Below are 15,830 nucleotides of genomic sequence, written 5' to 3' on the forward strand. Positions count from 1 at the left end.
CTCTTCCTAACATCCCCTGGTTCAGCAAAGCTGTGGGGATCAGAGCTGGGTTTCTGTGATGAACTGCTGCATTTTCAGTCTCAGTTCTTGCCACCCAGACTAGCAGAGAAAGGTTATTGGGCATTTTCCACCTCTGTGTAGTGACATGAGGGATATACTAGAAATTTTCTCATCCCTTGGGAGTCTGAACATAAATTTGATCAGTGGCAGGGATGTACAGCACATAAATATTACCTGGCACAAATATTCATGTGAAACAAAATTATGATTGGGATTTATCTCATGCAGTGATGGAAGGGCTGGATTAATATCTGTATGTTTCCTGGAGCACCTCCAAAGAAAGGTTATATACAAATATGCATTGTCAAATACAAAAATATGTGACCCTGAAGATATGGGATATATAGGTCAGGATTCCTTTAAAAATAGATTGAACAGAGATGTTGACTGTTTTTCTGGTATAACTGATTCAGGTATCAAATGTCTTCTAAAGCATTAAGTTAAAAAAAAAATCCTGCTTTTAAAATATGGCCAATACTAGAATTGTTCCAATTTCTATTTCTCCCAAAATCAGTTCTATTTAATTGTCAAAATTTGCCCTTAAGCTTTCCAATGTCAAACTTATTAACAAGTTATTTAGCTTTCATGGGTCTTAGTTTCCTCACATCTAATTTAGGGATAACAATGGTATCTACTCACAGAATTTGGTGAAATTAAGTAATACAATTCTTACAAGGAACTTATGGTAATAACTGTCACACAGTAAGTGTTCAATATATGTTAGCCATAGTCTTATTGTTGTCTTGTTGTCATTATTATTGTTATTTGGATACTGGAAATTTCCAGATACGCAAACTTCCAGTTTTCTACTATATTTTGATTGTTATGAATATAAGACAAAACAATTAATAGTGGTATTTAACTGTTGGTGAAATCACAGACTACTTTGAGAATCTAATGAAAGCAGTGAACCCTTGTCCCAGAAAAATTGTGTGCATGATTTCAGGGGAATTCATTAATTCCCCGCTGGGGTTTATCCATGTACCCTACTTTAGAAACGCTGACCTAGAAGATCAGGTTTGAGCAATGTGACAATCAAAGAACAATTTACGTGGGAGTGACATTTTATAACTTGTGTGTTTGCTGGGTAGGGGATTGTAGAATAGCAAACAGCACCCACATCTATCAGTCATGTATTCCTACACAGTCATCTGATAGTCTAAATAAAACCATGATGCAAGATATCAGAAACAGGAAATGGCTTACTTCAGTGAAACCGCCTTTCTTCCTAAGCATGGTGACCTGAGTGGTGGACATTTAAAAGTAAGAGATGGTAAGGACCAGCAAAAAGCACTGGGCAGGATATCTCACAATTGCACTTGCTTCAAAAGCCTCAGGCAACTTTCCTTTGGGAAAACTCTCCATCTGTAATTTTCACTTCTAAGCTGTTATAATCACATTGTTGACATAATTGAAAACTGGTGTTTACAAGTAAAACTGAAGCAATTGGCATGGCTATCTTTGAATTTAATTACTCTGATTTTCAATGTTCCCTTAGATAAGTTAACTACATTCTTACAACTACTTATGGACTGTTTTGTTCTAAAAATATTTTTAAGCATTTATAATTGCCAGACTATGTGGTAGAAACTAGTATTTTGAAGACCAATAATCACTGCCTCTACCTTTCTGCAATTCACATTCTAAATGTCTAAGAGACAAACATCTAATAATTTCAATGAAATGTCATCAGTCCATAGCATGGGCTGGGAGCCTGAAAGGGAATAACAGCTCAACTTGTGCTGCTGAGAAAGTCCTCTGTAGGCTATAGATGGCTAGTTAGAGGTTTAAGTTCTTCTTTAGATGAAAGTAGGATATTTACTTGCAGTACTGTTTCCACCTAATAGAGAAGTGAAGATACCAAGTATTGCTTAGCAAATTAATGAGCTATTTTTGCAAGTATTTTTGGGTATCCTTTTGGCTAGAATCCTTTTTTTTTTTTTTTTTTTGAGACAAGGTCTCACTCTATTGCCCAGGCTGTACTGCAGTGATGCAATTTTGGCTTACTATAGTCTTAACTTCTTGGGCTCAAGTGATCCTCCCGCCTCAGCCCCCTGAGTAGTGTGTGTCACTAAATGCCCAGCTAATTTTTTAAAACAGTTTTTGTTGTTGTTGTTGTTGTAGAGATGGGGATCTCACTATGTTGCCTCGGCTGGTCTTGAACTTCTGGGCTCAAGCGATGGTCCTGCCTCAGCCTCCCAAAGTGCTGGGACTACAGGCATGAGCCATGGTGCCAGGCAGGGCAGTATCTTATGTTGAATAACTATTTAAATATGAAAATCCAGAATTACTGTGCTAGGATTAGAATGATCAGATGTTCTGATCTGGGAGTCCAGCTGAACAACAAGGGATGGGGCAGCTGGGTGGGCAAAAGGAAAGAACACTCTGGAAGTGAAAGACGACCCTGAGAAAGATACCAGGTAAGGCTGCACTACAGCTAGTGAGAACAAGTCATTGCTGAGTTAGGTCACTTAGTGTTCAACATAAGGGGCTAAATGTTGCATCTTCAAAGACAACTAAAAGGACAAAGCACTGTGCCTGAAAGGGAAATGGAGAAAGGATAAACTTCCACAAGAAATCAGACTTCTTAAATAATCAGGGAAAAGTAGAACTAAGAGCTACACTCACTTGGCCTCTTTCTTCCATGAATGTCTAAGTACCCATGAATCTAACATGAGCTAGGAACCTGCCTGAATAGAGAGATTAAAATGAAGAAATTCATGATACTTTTTTTTTTGAGACGGAGTCTCGCTCTGTCGCCTGGACTGGAGTGCAGTGGTCGGATCTCAGCTCACTGCAAGCCCCGCCTCCCGGGTTTACGCCATTCTCCTGCCTCAGCCTCCCGAGTAGCTGGGACGACAGGCGCCTGCCACCTCGCCCAGCTAGTTTTTTGTAGTTTTTAGTAGAGACGGGGTTTCACCGTATTAGCCAGGATGGTCTCGATCTCCTGACCTCGTGATCCACCCGTCTCGGCCTCCCAAAGTGCTGGGATTACTGGCTTGAGCCACCGCACCCGGCTGATACTTTTAAAGATTATCCATTCTTTTAAAGCAGTTTATGCTTTTCCAAGTCTTCTTACATCCATTCACTAACTTAGCCTTCAGAAAAACTCTGTAAAGAAGGGCATACTACCATTTTATAGATTAGGGACACTGAGACTTAAAAATTAGGGTCCTTTCATTAGGCCAAACTTCATGTCTGTTTTATGTACATGAAATTTCCCCCTCATGTAACTAAATGCTACAAAGTTTCAGACTCATCACATAGTAATTGTTAAACAATGGACCAAAAGAATGTATAGATGAAATACTATTGAGAAAAGGGAAGAAAAATAAAGCTAGCCTCAAGCAGACTCCAAGTCACAAGGGCACTAGTAAATCAATCCTTCTCATTTTGTTACAGATGCCTGTATGTCAGGGGCATTTATTTGACTTTCCCTTGTTTCATGGGACTTGATCCATTTCAAATAAAGGAACAGATGGAAAACTAATAGTGCAGTCACTGCAGATCACCAAGAGGCAAAGCATTTGGGGAGCCCTGTGGACTTTCCATGGAGAAGCCATGGTCCTGCTGCAGTGAGTCAGAGCTTCATGAGAGCCCCACGCAGACCTACTGGAATTCAGAACTAGAGAAGGCTGTGCTGCCTACATCAAGGACTCTCACGCCCTGTACTTGGCTTCCTCTGTCCTAACAGGGAGGGTACCATTCTCTCCTGGCCCCTCTCTTGGTCCCTTTCGTTTCTTCTGCTCTGCATGGGAAACCATTTTCTTGTCACAAAGAAATGTTCCCCGTTGGAGTAAGCAGAAAGAGAATGAGCAGATAAAGCAGTCACTACTGTTTCCTCTTTGATGCCATCCATCCTTTGTATTAGTACCTCAATCACCTTATGTAACACTATCTTACCCAAGTATAACTATCTTCTAGCCTCACTCTGAGTTTGAAATGCTTTAGTCCCTCCCTCTCTTCCTCATTTCCTCCCTCCTTCCCTCATTCCTTCCCTTCCCCTCCCTTGCTTCCCTCCCTACCTTCCATTGAATATCTATTGATAATTTCCTAAATTCTAGGCACTTTGCTATCTAGTGATAAATTATGTAGACTTAGTCCCTGATCTCAAGGAATTTATGTTCTATTAAAAAATACAGACCTTGGGAGGCAGAGCAAGATGGCTGAATAGAAACCTCCACAGATCATCCTCCCTGCAGGAACACCAACTTTAACAACTATCTACACAGGAAAAGCACCTTCGTAGGAACCAAAGTCAGGCGAGTGATCACAGTACCTGGTTTTAACTTCATATCACTGAAAGAGCCACTGACAAGGGTAGGAAAAACAGTCTTGCCACCCCTTCCCCATCCTGCATGTCTCATGGCATGAAGAATCTGTGAGCTTGGGGGAGGAAAAGTGCTGTGACTTTGGGACTTTGCATTGGAACTTGGTGCTTTCCTATCACAGTGGAAAACAATGCCAGGCAGAAGTCAGCCAACACCCATGGAGGAAGCATTTGGACCAGCCCTAGCTAGATGGGAATCATCTATCCCAGCAGTTGGCATGTGAGCTCCGACAAGCCCCACCACAGTGGACTAAAGTGGTTTGGGGCCTTAAATCAACTTGGCAGTCTAAGCTGCAAGAACTGCAACTCCTAGGCAAGTCCTAGTGCTGTGCTGGGCTAAGAGCCCATTCACTTCGTGGGCATGTGACCTAGTAAGATACCAGCTGCGGTGGCTAAGGGAGTGCTTGCACCACTCCTCCCCCAAGCCCAGGCAGCACAGTGTGCAGTTCCAAAAGTGACCCCTTCCATCTGCTTGAGAAGAGGGAAGAGTAAAGAGGACTTTGTCTTGTAACTTGGATACCAACTCAGCTACAGTCAGATAGGGCACCACACGAAGTTGGAAGGACCCCATTGCAGGCTGTAGCTCTTGAACAAGATTTCTAGATAAAACCTGGGCCAAAACTCGCTGCCTTGAAGGGAAGAACCCAATTCTGGCAGGATTCATCAGCTGCTGACTTAAGAGCTCTTGGCCCTGAATAATCAGCAGTGGCAGCCAGGTGGTACACGCTATGGGCCTTAGGTGAAAATCTGAGACATGCTAGCTTCAAGTGTGATCTAGCATATTCCCAACTGTGGTGGCCATGAAGAAAGATTCTTTCTGCTTGAGAAAAACAGAGGAAGAGTAAAGGGGACTTTGTCTTGCATCTTAGGTACCAGTTTGGCCCCAGGGGCTAGAACACCAAGTGGGCCCTTCGGGTTCCCATTCCAGGTCTTGGCTCATGAATGGCATTTATGGACCTGATGTGGGCTAGAGGGGGGCCCACTGCTCTGAAGGGAGAATCCTGGGGCTGGAAGCATTCATTACAAGCTGAATGAAGAGTCCATGGACCTTAAGTGAACACTGGTGGTACTTTGGCAGTATTCCCCATGGCCCCTTGGAGGTGGTGGCCATGGGGAGAGGCTACTCTGCCTGTGGAAAGCAGAGGGTAGAGTGGGAAGGACTTTTGATTGTGCTTTGGGTACCAGCTCAGCTGCAGCAGAATAGAGCACCAGGTAGCTTTCTAAGGTTCCTGACTCCAGGACCTGGCTCCTGAATGCCATCTCTGAACCCATCCAGGGCCCAGAGGAACTCTCCACCCTGAAGGGAACTCTTTACCCTGAAGGGTGGCTGGTTCTGCCACTTGCTGATTATAGAGTTCTAGGGCCTTGAGAAAACATAGGTAGTAGCCAAGTAGTGGTTACAGCAGGCCTTGGGTGAGACCTAGTGCTGTGCTGGCTTCAGGTCTGACCCAGTGCAGTTCCAGTGGTAGTGACCACAGGGGTGCATGTGTCACTCCTTCCCCATCTCCAGGTGGCTCAGCACAGAGAGACTCTGTGTGTTCGGGAGAAAGTACGGCAAGAGAGTAAGAGTCTCTACCTAGTAATCCAGATAATTGTTCTGGGTCTTATCCAAAATCACCAAGGTGGTGCCTCTATGAGTCTATAAGAGCCATAGCATTACTGGGCTTGGGGTGCCCCCTAATGCAGATATGGCTGCAGTGACCAAAAAATTAGATCCCAACATCCAAGCCCCTTCAAATACCTGCAGAGCTCTCCCAAGAAGGATGGGTACAAACAAACCCAGACTGCAATGACTATAATAAATACTTAACTCATCAATGCTCAGACACTGATGAACATCTATAAACATCAAGACCATCTGAAAACATGACCTCATCAAATGAATAACATAAGGAACCAGGGACCAAACCCAGAGAAATAGAGTTATGTAACCTTTCAGAGAGAGAATGCAAAATAGGTGATTGGGGGAAACTCAAAATTCAAGATAATACAGTGAAGAAATTCAGAATCCTATCAGATAAATTTAACAAAGAGATTCAAATAATTAAAAAGAATTAAGCAGAAATCCTGGAGATGAAAACATGCAATTGACATACGAAAGAACGCACCACAATCTCTTAATAGGAGAAGTGATCAAGCAGAAGGAAGAATTAAAGAACTTGAAGACAGTCTATTTGAAAATAGAGGAGACAAAAGAAAAAAGAATGAAAAAGGAATAAGGCATGCCTGTAAGATCCAGAAAATAGCCTCAAAGGGACAAACCTAAGAGTTATTAGTCTTAATGAGGATGTAGAGACAGATAGGGATGGAAAGTTTATTCAAAGTGATAACAACAGAGAACTTCCCCAACCTAGACAAATATATCAATATTTAAGTACCACAAGGTTATAGAACACCAAACAGATTGAACCCAAAGAAGACTGCCTCAAGACACTTAATAATCAAACTCTCAAAGGTAAAGGAAAAAGAAAGAATCCTAAAGGCAGCAAGAGAAAATAAACAAATAACATAGAATGGAGCTCCAGTAAATCTAGCAGCTGACTTTTCAATGGAAATCTTATAGGCCAGGAGAGAGTGGCATTACATATTTAAAGTATCGAAAGAAAAAAACTTTTATCCTCGAATAGTATATCTGGCAAAAATTGCTTTAAGCATGAAGGAGAAATAAAGACCTTCCCAGACAAACAAAAGCAGAGGGATTCCTTTAACACTAGACCTGTCCTACAAGAAATGCTAAGAGGAATTCTTCAATCTGAAAGAAAAGGATGTTAGTGAGCAATAAGAAATCATCTGAAGTTTCAAAAATTACTGGTAATAGTAAGCGCCAAGAAAAACACAGTATAACACTGTAATGGTGGTATGCAAACTTAAGTAGAAAGACTAAATGATGAACCAATCAAAAATAATAACTATGACAACTTTTCAAGAAACAGCCAGTATGATAAAACATTAAAAAAACAACAAAAAGTTAAAAAGCAGGGGGCAAGTTGAAGTGTAGAGTTTTTGTTAGTTTTCTTTTTGCATGTTTGTTTATGCAATCAGTGTTAAGTCGTCATCAGTTTAAAATAATGGGGTATAAGACAGTATTCGCAAGCCTTATGATAACCTCAAATTGAAAACATACAACAGATACATAAAGTATAAAAAGGAAGAGATTAAAACATACCACCAGAGAAAAATTACCACTAAAAGGAAGACAGGAAGGAATGACAGAAAAAAAAGAAGACCACAAAACAACCACAAAACTAATAACGAAATGGCAGGAGTAAATCCTTACTTATCAATAATAACATTGAGTGCAAATGATCTAAATTCTCCAATCAAGAGACACAGAGTGGCCGAATGGATAAACAATAAGACTCAACTATCTCTTGTCTGCAAGAAACACACTTCACCTATAATGACTCATATAGACTGAAAACGAGATGGAAAAAGACATTCTATGCCAATGGAAACCAAAAAAGGGCAGGAGTAGCTATATTTCTACCAGACAAAATAGATTTCAAGACAAAAACTGTAAGAAGAGACAAAGAGGGCTCATTATATAATGATAAAAGGGTAAATTCAGCAAGAGGATATAACCATTGTAAATATATGTACACCCAACACCAGAGCATGCAGATATACAAAGAAATATTATTAGAGCTTAAGAGAGAGATAGAACTCAATACAGTAATAACTGGTGACCTTACTTTCAGGATTGGACAAATCATCCAGACGTAAAATCAACAAAGAAACAATGGACTTAATCTGGACTACAGGCCAAATGGACCTAATTGATATCTACAGAACATTTTATTCAACGGTTGCAGCATACACATTCTCCTTAGCCCGTGGATCATCCTGGAAAATAGATCATATGTTAGCACAAAACAAATTTTTAAAAATTCTCAAAAATTGAAATGGTATCAAGTATATTCTCTGACCTAGAAATCAGTAACAAGAGGAATTTTAGAAATTCAACAAACACATGGAAATTAAACAGTATGTTCCTGAATGACCAATGGGTCAATGAGGAAATTAAGAAGAAAATTAAAAAATTTCTTGAAACAAATAATATCAGAAACAAAACATACCAAATCCTATGGGATACAGCAAAAGCAGCACTAAGAGGGAAGTTATAGCTATAAATACTACATCAAAAAAAAAAAAAAAGAAAGAAAACCTTCAAATAAACAACCTAAGAATGCATCTTAAAGAATAAGAAAAGCAAGAGCAAACCAAACCCAAAATTAGTAGCATGAAAGAGCAGAAATAAATGAAACTGAAATGAAGACAATACAAATGACCAATTAAAAGTTGTTTCTTTTCTTTAAAGTTAGTTTTTTGAATAAACAAAATTGACAAACCTTTAGCCAGACTATGGAAAAAGAGAGAAGACCTAAATTAATAAAATCAAAGATGAAAATGAAGACATTACAGCTGACACTACAGAAACTCAAAGGATCTGTATTAGTCTGTTTTCATGCTGCTGATAAAGACATAACAAGACTGGGTAATTTATAAAGGAAAAGAGGTTTAATGCACTCACAGTTACACATGGCTGGAGAGACTCAATCATGGCAGAAGGCGAAAGGCATCTCCTACATGGTGGCAGGCAAGGGAGAATGAGAGAGCCAAGCGAAAAGGGAAACCTCTTATAAAATCATCAGATCTTGTAAGACTTACTCACTACCAGGAGAAAAGTATGGGGGAACACACCCCTGTGATTTAATTATCTCCTACTGGGTCCCTCATACAACATGTGTGAATTATGGGAGCTACAATTCAAGATGAGATTTGGGTGGGAAAACATCCAAAACATATGAGGATCACTAGAGACTACTATGGGCAAGTATATGCCAGTAAATTGGAAAACCTAGAAGAAAAGTATAAATTCCTATATAAATAAAAATGTACCAGGATTGAACCATGCGGAAATCCAAAACCTGAACTCACCAATAACAGGTAATGAGATTAAAGCTGTAATAAAATCTCCCAGCAAAGAAAAGTCCAGGACCTGATGCCTTCACTGCTGATTTTTACCAAACATTTAAAGAAGAACTAATGCCAATCCTGCTCAAACTATTCCAAAAAATAAAGAAGGAGGGAATACTTCAGAACTCACTCCACAAGGCCAGTATTACCCTGATATCAAAACCAGACAAAGACACAGGAAAAAAGAAAACTACAAGCCAATATTCCTAATAAACACTGTTGCAAAAATCCTCAACAAAATACCAGCAAACCAAATTCAAGACCACATTAAAAACATCATTCATCACGACCAAGTGAAACTTATCCCAGAGGTGCAAGGATGGTTTAACCTACACAAATCAATCAATGTGATATATTATATCCACACAATGAAGGACAAAAACCACATGATCCTTTCAATGGATGCTGAAAAAGCATTTGATAAAATTCAATATCCCTTCATAAAAAACCCCTCGAGAAACAGATTATAGCAAGAATATACCTCAACATAATAAAAGCCCTATATGGCAGACCCACAGTTAGTATCATGCTGAATGGGGAAAAACTGAAAGTGGTTTCTCTAAGATCTGCAACATGACAAAGATTCTCAGTGTCACTCTGTTATTTAACATAGTACTGGAAGTCCTAACTAGAGCAATCAGATAAAAGAAAGAAGAAAAGGGCATCCAAATCGGAAAGGAAGAAGTCAAATTATCCTTGTTTACAAATGACATGATCTTATATTTGGAAAACCCTTAAGACTCTACCAGAAACGTATTAGAACTGACAAATTCAGTGAAGTTGCAGAATACAAAATCTACATAAAAAATCAGTGGCATATCTATATGCCAACAGTGAACAATCTGAAAAAGAAATTTAAAAAGTAATCCCATTTACAACAGCTAAAAAGAAAATTAAATAGCTAGGAATTCAAAGAAGTAAATGGTCTTTACAATGAAAACTTTAAAACCTTGATGAAAGAAATTGAAGAGGACACACAAAAAATGGAAAGATACTCCATGTTCATAAATTGGAAGAATCAATATTGTTACAATGTCCATACTACAGAAAGTAATCTACCAATTCAATGCAATCTCCATTGAAATATCAATGACATTCTTCACCAAAATAGAAAAAACAATCCTAAAATTTATATGGACCCACAAAAGACCCAGAATAGCCAAAAGTATCCTGAGGAAAAATAAAACTGGAGGGATCACATTACCTGACTTCAAAATATACTACAGTGCTATAGTGGCCAAAACAGCATGGTACTGGCATAAAAACAGACACACAGACCAATGGAACAGAACAGAGAACCCAGAAACAAATCCATACACCTACAGAGAGCTCATTTTCAACAAAGGTGCCAAGAACATACACTGGGGAAAAGACAGTTTCTTCAATAATAACTTATGCTGGGAAAACTAGATATCCATATGCAGAAGACTGAAACTAGACTCCATCACTTGTCATATACAAAAATCAAAGTGGATTAAATAATTAAATCCCAGACCTCAAATTATGAAACTACTACAAGGAAACATCAAGGGCACTCTCCAGGACATTGATTTGGGCAAAAATTTCTTGAGTAATACTCCACAAACACAGGCAACCAAAGTAAAAACGGATAAATGGGATCACATCAAGTTAAAAAGTTCCGCACAGCAAAGGAAACAATCAACAAAGTGAAGAGACAACCCACAGAATGGGAGAAAATATTTGTAAACTATACATCTGACAAGGGATTAGTAAGCAGAATATATAAGGAGCTCAAACAACTCTATAGTAAAAATTTTAATATGATAATTCAATTTAAAAATGGGCAAAATAGTTGAATAGACATTTCTCAAAAAAAGACAGGCAAATGGCAAACAGGTATATGAAATGGTGCTCAACATCACTGATCAGCAGAGAAATCCAAATCAAAACTACAATGAAATATAACAACATCCCACCCCAGTTAAAAGAAAGGGAATAACAAATACTGGTGAGGACATGGAGAAAAGGGAAGTCTTGTACACTGTTGGTGGGATACAATCACAATGCAGAGCAGTTTGGTGGTTCCTCACAAAACTAAAAATAGAGCTACCATATGATCCAGCAATCCCTAGCAGCATATTCCCATATACTGCTAGGTATATGCCCTAAAGAAAGGAAATTGATATATCAAAAAATATCTGCACTCCCATATTTATTGCAGCACTATGTACAACAACCAGGATTTGTAAGCAACCTGTGTTCATCAACAGATGAATGGATAAAGAAAATGTGGTACATATACACAATGGAGTACTATTCAGCCATAAAAAAGAATGAGATCCTGTCTTTTGCAACAACATGGATGGAAATGAAGGTCATTATGTTAAGTGAAATAAGTCAGGCACAGAAAGACAAACACATGTTGTCACTTGACTGTGGGAGCTAAAAATTAAAACAATTGAACTCATGGAGCTAGAGAGTAGAATAATGGTTACCAGAAGTTCGGAAGGTAGCGGGGGAGTGGAAGGAAAGTAGGGATGGCTAATGGGTACAAAAACATTAGAAAGAATGAATAAGATGCGGTATTTGATAACACAGCAAGTGACTACAGTCAATAATAATTTAATTGTACATCTTAAAATAACTAAAAGAGTATAATTGGATTGTTTGTAGCACAAAGGATAAGTGCTTGAGGTGATGGATACCCCATTTACCATGATGTGATTATTATGCATTGCATGGCTGTATCAAAACATCTCATATACCCCATAAATATATATACCTACTATATATCCACAAAAATTAAAAACTAAAAAAAAAAATACTGACTTAAAGAAATAGAAAATTATAACAATATGGTTAGTTATGATTATTTAGAAAAATAAAGGGTTAATCTGGGGCTAAGTTGGGACAGTCACTTGAAAAATATTTGCAAATGGTTCATTATGCCCTAACAAACCAGCCCTATTCGCCTCGCCTCTGGCAAGTCACTAAATCCTTGTGTGACCTAATCTCTGAACTGTAAAATGAGAGAACAGAGTATTTGGCTTATATTGATTTTAAGGTGCCAGCAATTGTAAGACATGCTGTTACTTTATTTGCTGCTAAGAAAGAATATGGCTGGGTGTGTGGCTCACGCCTGTAATCCTAGTACTTTGGGAGGCTGAGGTGGGAGGATTGCTTGAGCTCAGGAGTTTGAGGCTGCTCTGGGCAACTTGGCGAAACTCTGTCTCTACAAAAAAATTTAAAAATTACCCAGGCATGGTGGTGTGCTCCTGCAGTCCCAGTTACCTGGTGGGAGATGGGTGGGGGGTTGAGGTGAGAGGATTGCTTGAGCCTGGGAGGTTGAGGCTGCAGTGAGCCATGATTGCACTACAGCATTCCAGCCTGGGTCAGAGCAAGACCCTGTCTCAAACAAAACAAAACAAAACAAAACAAAACAAAACAAAACTGCAAAACAAAATGCTGTCAATCAAACTACAACATAATGCTGCTTATCACTAAGATTGTTTAAGTATTATACTTATTAAATAATGCAAAGGGCATGCATGAAAAGAAAAATGTCAGTGAAATAAATCAGTCAAGGTACTCCTACAACTTTTCCACATTCACCCTCTGAACCAGTGTCACTGATATCCGTATTTTCTATATGATATTGTCCTCATCACTAGTCCTTTGGGCCACCAAGAGCACTGTGATGCTGCATTTTTTACAGTGCTCTGTTACCGTCCCTTGGATTTTCTTTCAAGCTGCTGAGGCTCATTTGGCAAGTTTCAATTTTTTTGAAAAATTACTTTATGAAGCCTGAATATTGAGTATAATTAAACTATAATCTAGGGTTAGATACAACTTAATAATAGTTCAATTCCAAAAGAAAAGTTATTGCAGGTGAGACCATAATATTTCCCAAAACGATTTTAAGACACTGTGCTCATTTCTCAAAATAACTCTGAGGAACCCATATTTACAGTAGAAGGAGTTTTTATGAAAAATCTGGCATTAAGTATCTTTGTTGCATGATTGTATATATATGTACGTATAATACAACATTAGATGCACCATCACTCCCCACCCCCTGCCGTACAGTTGAAAAATCCACATGTAACTTTTCACTACCCCAAAACTTAACTATTAATAGCCTACTGTTGACTGGAAGCTTTACTGACAACATAAACACATATCGTGTATGTTATATGTATAATATACTATATTCTTATAATAAAGAGATTTTTAACAAGATCATGAGGAAGAAAACATATTTACTATTTATTAAGTGGAAGAGGATCATCATAAAGGTCTTCATCCTTGTCTTTCTCATGTTAGGTAGGCTGAGGAGGAGAAAGGGGGTTGGACTTGCTATCTCAGGGGTGGTAGAGGTGGTAGAAAATCTGTGTTTACGTAGACCTGTGCAGTTCAAACCTATGTTGTTCAAGGGTCAACTGCATATACTGTGTGTATGTGTTTGTGTATATATATACACACATATAATCCAACATATGAACTGTATACACACACACACACACATAATCCAACATCATAAGAACTAGAAAACAGAAATTGTGTTCCTTAACATCAGTATTAGAGTGTGGAGTTTGAGGCTTGGATTTAGAAATGCTTTTCAATATGTAGGGTTTGGAAAAGGAGCAAACATCTTGTTTTCAAAACCTGAAGTTTTTCTGAGGACTTATGGCCAAAACTGCCACAGAGGAAAAAAGGGAAGCTTTTCCCACTGTAATTGTTCACCTGTGTCAGAAAGTCCCATATCCTGTGTAGATCTTGTAAATATTTTGCTAGATTTATGGCAAAGAGAGACATTGATGCTGCAACTGAGGCAAAACACAAACTTGAAAAAGAGAAGAAACTGAAGAAAGCAAGGAGAAGGAAATCCAATGGGAGACAAGTTTATTTCATGAAGATGGAAGATGTTGCATTTATGATGAACCATTACTGAATTATCTTGGTGCTGCCAAGCATTGGTTTAGGAATTTCTATTTATTTGATTTTTTTATGTTATTGCAAATGGTACTGCTTTTTAAATTTCCAATTATTCATTGTATAGAATTAAATACAATTGATTTTTAATTGTAAAAAAAAAAGTCTCATATCCCTGAGATAGGAACCATTGCAATAAGAAGGGAATGAACAGGTTCTCCCAAGGGGAGAATGTTGCTTAATTATGCTTACTGCCCTGGCTGTCAGTTGTAAACTTCACATTTCCTAGCCCAATGCTTGGCAGCACCAAGATAATTCAGTAACGGTTCATCATAAACCCAACATCTTCCATCTTCATGAAATAAGCTTGTCTCCAGTTGAATTTCCTTCTCCTTCCTTTCTTGGGTTTCTTCTCTTTGTCTTTTCCAAGTTTGTGTTTTGCTTCAGTTGCCGCATCAATGTCTCTGATTTTTTTTTTTTTAATACTTTAGGTTCTAGGGTACATGTGCACAACGTGCAGGTTTGTTACATATGTATACATGTGCCATGTTTGTGTGCTGCACCCATTAACTCATCATTTACATTAGGTATTTCTCCTAATGCTATTCCTCCCCCGTCCACACCACAACAGGCCCTGGTATGTGATGTTCCCCACCCTGTGTCCAAGTGTACTTATTCTTCAATTCCCACCTATGAGTGAGAACATGCAGTGTTTGGTTTTCAGTCCTTGCGATAGTTTACTCAGAATGATGGTTTCCAGCTTCATCCATGTCCCTACAAAGGACATGTACTCATCCTTTTTTATGGTTGCATAGTATTCCATGGTGTATATGTGCCACATTTTCTTAATCCAGTCTATTATTGATGGATATTTGGGTTGGTTCCAAGTCTTTGCTATTGTAAATAATGTCACAATAAACATACATGTGCATGTGTCTTTATAGCAGCATGATTTATAACCCTTTGAGTACATACCCAGTAATGGGATCGCTGGGTCAAATGGAATTTCTAGTTCTACATCCTTGAGGAATCACCACACTGTCTTCCACAATGGTTAAAGTAGTTTACAGTCCCACCAACAGTGTAAAAGTGTTCCTATTTCTCCACATCCTCTCCAGCACCTGTTATTTCCTGACTTTTTAATGATCGCCATTCTAACTGGTGTGAGATGGTATCTCATTGTGGTTTTGATTTGCATTTCTCTGATGACCAGTGATGATGAGCATTTTTTCATGTGTCTGCTGGCTGCATAAATGTCTTCTTTTGAGAAGTGTCTGTTCAGATCCTTCGCCCACTTTTTGATGGGATTGTTTGATTTTTTCTTGTAAATTTGTTTAAGTTCTTTGTAGATTCTGGATATTCGCCCTTTGTCAGATGGGTAGATTGCAAAAACTTTCTCCCATTCTGTAGGTTGCCTGTTCACTCTGATGGTAGTTTCTTTTGCTGTGCAGAAGCTTTTTAGTTTAATTAGATCCTGTTTGTCTATTTTGGCTTTTGTTGCCATTGCTTTTGGTGTTTTAGTCATGAAGTCCTTGCCCATGCCTATGTCCTGAATGGTATTGCCTAGGTT

At 38.6% G+C, this 15,830-nt stretch overlaps 1 protein-coding gene and 1 pseudogene across 3 annotated transcripts in view; both read right to left on the bottom strand.

The window, feature by feature from the left end:
* The window catches only part of GRIP1 (glutamate receptor interacting protein 1), a 318,436-nt gene that overhangs the window by 195,342 nt on the left and 107,264 nt on the right, over nucleotides 1–15,830 (bottom strand). The window lies entirely within an intron of this gene.
* Nucleotides 14,524–15,830, bottom strand: part of LOC105502727 — a 5,831-nt pseudogene continuing 4,524 nt past the window's right edge.

The sequence above is a fragment of the Colobus angolensis genome, unplaced genomic scaffold (genome assembly GCF_000951035.1).
Source record: "Colobus angolensis palliatus isolate OR3802 unplaced genomic scaffold, Cang.pa_1.0 Scaffold80, whole genome shotgun sequence".
NCBI lineage: Eukaryota > Metazoa > Chordata > Mammalia > Primates > Cercopithecidae > Colobus > Colobus angolensis.